Source organism: Canis lupus, chromosome X (assembly GCF_048164855.1).
Source record: "Canis lupus baileyi chromosome X, mCanLup2.hap1, whole genome shotgun sequence".
In the NCBI taxonomy this organism is placed as follows: Eukaryota; Metazoa; Chordata; class Mammalia; order Carnivora; family Canidae; genus Canis; species Canis lupus.
In genome coordinates, this window is record NC_132876.1 from 72,784,689 (window position 1) to 72,789,089 (window position 4,401).

At 43.0% G+C, this 4,401-nt stretch overlaps 1 pseudogene; it reads left to right on the forward strand.

The window, feature by feature from the left end:
• The first annotated feature begins 859 nt into the window (after positions 1 to 859).
• On the forward strand, positions 860 to 2,239 carry LOC140628814 (26S proteasome regulatory subunit 6A pseudogene; annotated as a pseudogene).
• The last annotated feature ends 2,162 nt before the right edge of the window (positions 2,240 to 4,401 follow it).

The following is a 4,401-nucleotide window of genomic DNA, read 5'->3' on the forward strand; positions in this document are numbered from 1 at the left end:
CTTCTAGTTGAAAAACATTAAAGTTCTTCTAGATAGCCTCTCCTTTTTGGCATTTCAATATCCTTTGGCAGGCAGGCAGGTCTGCAAGTGACTATGGAGAAGCCAACATGGACTCTACAGGTATTTATTCACCCCTATTGAACACTAGCTAAAAATACTTTTAATCTGATGCCTCTAACAGTCAAACTGCTCTCATTCTTAGATCCTGAGAAAAGCAGATGGCCCCGCAGATCTTACCACCCAGTCTTCATCCTTTGAAGATTGAGTCATTGAAGGAAATTAGCAGTTCCTTAAGAGGTAGGCAGCAGATACAACCTTTTGCACTGTGCCAAACTGTTCTCTGCTAAAAAGTCTAATGGAAAAAAATTAAAAAATTAAAAAATATAAAGTCTAATGGAGAAGTTACCAAACTGGGAATCAGGAAAGCTGGATCATATATCATGTTCTGCAACTGACACACTGTGTAATCTTGTAAAGATTACTCCTGCTCTCTAGGCCTTAACATTTTCTCTCTAACAGGAAGTAGGTACTCAGATTTCATTAGTCTTGAAGGGCCCTTCAAGACCTGAATTCTAAGATCATCAAGACAATAGACCTTGTTCCTAGTCTTGGCTATATGTCTTTGCTCACTATGAGACCTTGGGACATCATTACTCATCTCTGAACTTAATTTTGTGACCTATAACCTTGAGAATAATTATAAACCATGCCCTAACTCCCTCCTAATGTTTATGTCAAGAATCAAATATATAATATTCAAAACTTATTCGGATATCTTATGTGATAAATATCCAGAATATATTTTAAAAAGTGTATAACTCAACAACAAATTGACTGATTAAAATGAACAAAAGAGGAGGATGTGACTCGGCAGGAGAAGATGGCGACCGTGTGGGATGAGGCTGAGCAAGATGGAATCGGGGAGGAGGTGCTCAAGATGTCCACAGAAGAGATTATCCAGCGCACACGGCTGCTGGACAGTGAGATCAAGATCATGAAGAGTGAAGTGTTGCGAGTTACCCATGAACTTCAGGCCATGAAAGACAAGATCAAAGAGAACAGTGAGAAAATCAAAGTGAACAAGACCTTGCCATATCTTGTCTCCAACGTCATCGAGCTTTTAGATGTTCATCCCAATGACCAAGAAGAGGATGGTGCCAATATTGACCTGGATTCTCAGAGGAAGGGTAAATGTGCAGTGATCAAAACCTCTACACGACAGACATACTTCTTGCCTGTGATTGGGTTGGTGGATGCTGAAAAGCTAAAGCCAGGAGATTTGGTGGGTGTGAACAAAGACTCCTATCTGATCCTGGAGACCCTGCCCACAGAGTATGACTCACGGGTGAAGGCCATGGAGGTGGATGAGAGGCCCACGGAACAATATAGTGACATCGGGGGCCTGGATAAGCAGATTCAGGAGCTGGTGGAGGCTATTGTCTTGCCAATGAACCACAAGGAGAAGTTCGAGAACTTGGGGATCCAGCCTCCAAAAGGGGTGTTGATGTATGGCCCCCCAGGTACAGGGAAGACGCTGCTGGCCCGGGCTTGCGCTGCACAAACCAAGGCTACCTTCCTGAAGCTGGCTGGCCCCCAGCTGGTGCAGATGTTCATTGGGGATGGTGCCAAGCTGGTCCGGGATGCCTTTGCCCTGGCCAAGGAGAAAGCGCCATCCATTATCTTCATTGATGAGCTGGATGCCACTGGCACTAAGCGCTTTGACAGTGAGAAGGCCGGAGATCGGGAGGTGCAGAGGACAATGTTGGAGCTTCTGAACCAGCTGGATGGGTTCCAACCCAACACTCAAGTAAAGGTCATTGCAGCCACCAACAGGGTGGACATCCTCGACCCTGCACTGCTCCGCTCAGGCCGTCTGGACCAGAAGATTGAATTCCCAATGCCCAACGAGGAGGCCCGGGCCAGAATCATGCAGATCCACTCCCGCAAGATGAATGTCAGTCCTGATGTGAACTACGAGGAGCTGGCCCGCTGTATGGATGACTTCAATGGGGCCCAGTGCAAGGCCGTGTGTGTGGAGGCGGGCATGATCGCGCTGCGCAGGGGTACCACGGAGCTCACGCATGAGGACTACATGGAAGGCATCCTAGAGGTGCAGGCCAAGAAGAAAGCCAACCTGCAGTACTACGCCTAGGAGGTTGCTCCCCACACCTGCTCCCTGGTCTGGTGCTGGTTAAAATTCAAAATAAAAGATGGTTTCAGGTCCCTAAAAAAAAAAAAATGAGCAAAAGATTTGAATAAACATTTCTCCAAAGTTATAGAAATAGCTAATATCACATCCAAAGATGCTTAACATTATTAATTAGGAAAATGAAATCAAAAGCACAGTAAAATACCACCTCACAGCCATTAGAATAGCTACTATAAAAATCAGAAAATAATAAGTGTTGGCAAGGTTGTGGAGAAAGTAGAATCCTTTTGCACTGTTGGTGAGATTGTAAAATTGTGCAGTCACTATTGAAAACAGTTCCTCAAAAAATTAAAAAAAAAATAGAAATACCAGATGATCCACCAATTCCAATTCTGGGTATATATCCAAAAGAATCAAATCAGTTTTTCAAAACTGAAAAATATTTTAAAAATCTGGGAATCTAGTGTGAAGTGGTTCAAGATGACAGCATATAAAGATACAGAACTCACATCCTCCCGTGAACACAAGTTTACAAATACATATAAATATTTTCTTCTGAAAAAGACCTAAAAATGGATGAACAGACCCTCCACAACAAATCATAAAAAGACAGCATCAGAACAGGTTCGAAAGGCAGAGATATACTCTCACCAAAGACAAAGAAACAAACAAAAAACTTCCCAGGTGCAGCAGTCCACAATAGGGAGAAATCTTATGAATATGGAACTTTTTCCTGAGAAATAAGGAGTCTGTGTTTCACATCAGGCATCTCAATCAATAAATCCTACATAAGAGAAACAGCTCCCAAATTATCCGCCTTTGAAAACCAATAGGGATTATATCCAGGAACTTCATAGAAATGTAGAGAATGGAGAACGTACTTTTACAGGGTTCACTCACAGACTAGCCTACCCTGAGACCAAGAACAAAATTACCAGTTTGAAAAGCTCCTGGATCATATGTGAAGGAGACCTATTTACTAATGTTAAAAGTATCTATTGGAGAGGCAGAAATATGTTCACACTCACTCTGGGGACAGAGATACTTTTAATTTTTTTTTTTATGATAGTCACACACAGAGAGAGAGGCAGAGACACAGGCAGAGGGAGAAGCAGTCTCCATGCACCGGGAGCCCGACGTGGGATTCGATCCCGGGTCTCCAGGATCGCGCCCTGGGCCAAAGGCAGGCACCAAACCACTGCGCCACCCAGGGATCCCTGGGGACAGAGATACTGATGGGTGTCATTTTTGTGATCTCATTCTAATTGCTAATACTGGCACTGGTGGGTGCTATTTTGTAACTCTTCCTCTAACCTGTTAGCCCTGGATCGTGTGCCCCACTGAAGGATCCATTCATCCCAAGCTGCTGTCATATCCCATGCTGGGCAAATTGAGAGCCCCACCCACACCATTCCAAAGCCACATGCCACATCTGTGCTGGGCAAGAGCCTTGCCCTACCCTCTACCACAGCCCTGGCTCCAATACAACAGGTGAGCACATGTTGCTCACACAGAGGATGCCCCTTGAGCATCTGGCTCTGGTGACTGAAGGGGATAAGGCTTCTGAGCTCCATGGGACATCTATACAAGACCTCTTCTTCAAGACTGGGAGAGGTAGTTGAATTTTCTAATACACAGAATCAAACACCAAGAGCCAAGCAAAATGAGGAGGCAGAGGAATATGTTTCAAATGAAAGAACAAGACAGACTCTCTGAAAAAGACCTTAATGAAGCTTATCTCTGGATAAGCAATCTACCTGATAAAGAGTTCAAGGTAATGGTCATAAAGATGCTCACCAAACTTAGGAGAAGAATGGACAAACACAGTAAGAACTTCAAAAAGAGATATAAAGTAGAAGAAAGTACCAAAAAGAAGTCATCAAGCTGAAGAATATAATTACTAAACACACACAAAAAAATACTCTAGAGGCCTTAACAGCATATTGGATGCAGCAGGAGAATGGATCATGAGCTGGAAAATAAAAGAATGAAACTCACCCAGGCGGAACTGCAACAGGAAAAAAATAAGTTCACAATACCTTAAAAGACCTTTGGAACAACATCAACAGAAATAAATTTAAAAAAACATTGTTACAAGGGTCCCAGAAGAAGAGAGAATGGGCCAGAAGTCTTTTTAAGAATAAATAGTAATAATAAATAATAAATAAAAGAAAATGAATTTACCTCCCCTGGGGAAAGAAATAGGCATCCAGATGGAGGAAGCCCAAAGACTTACAAATATGATAATCTGA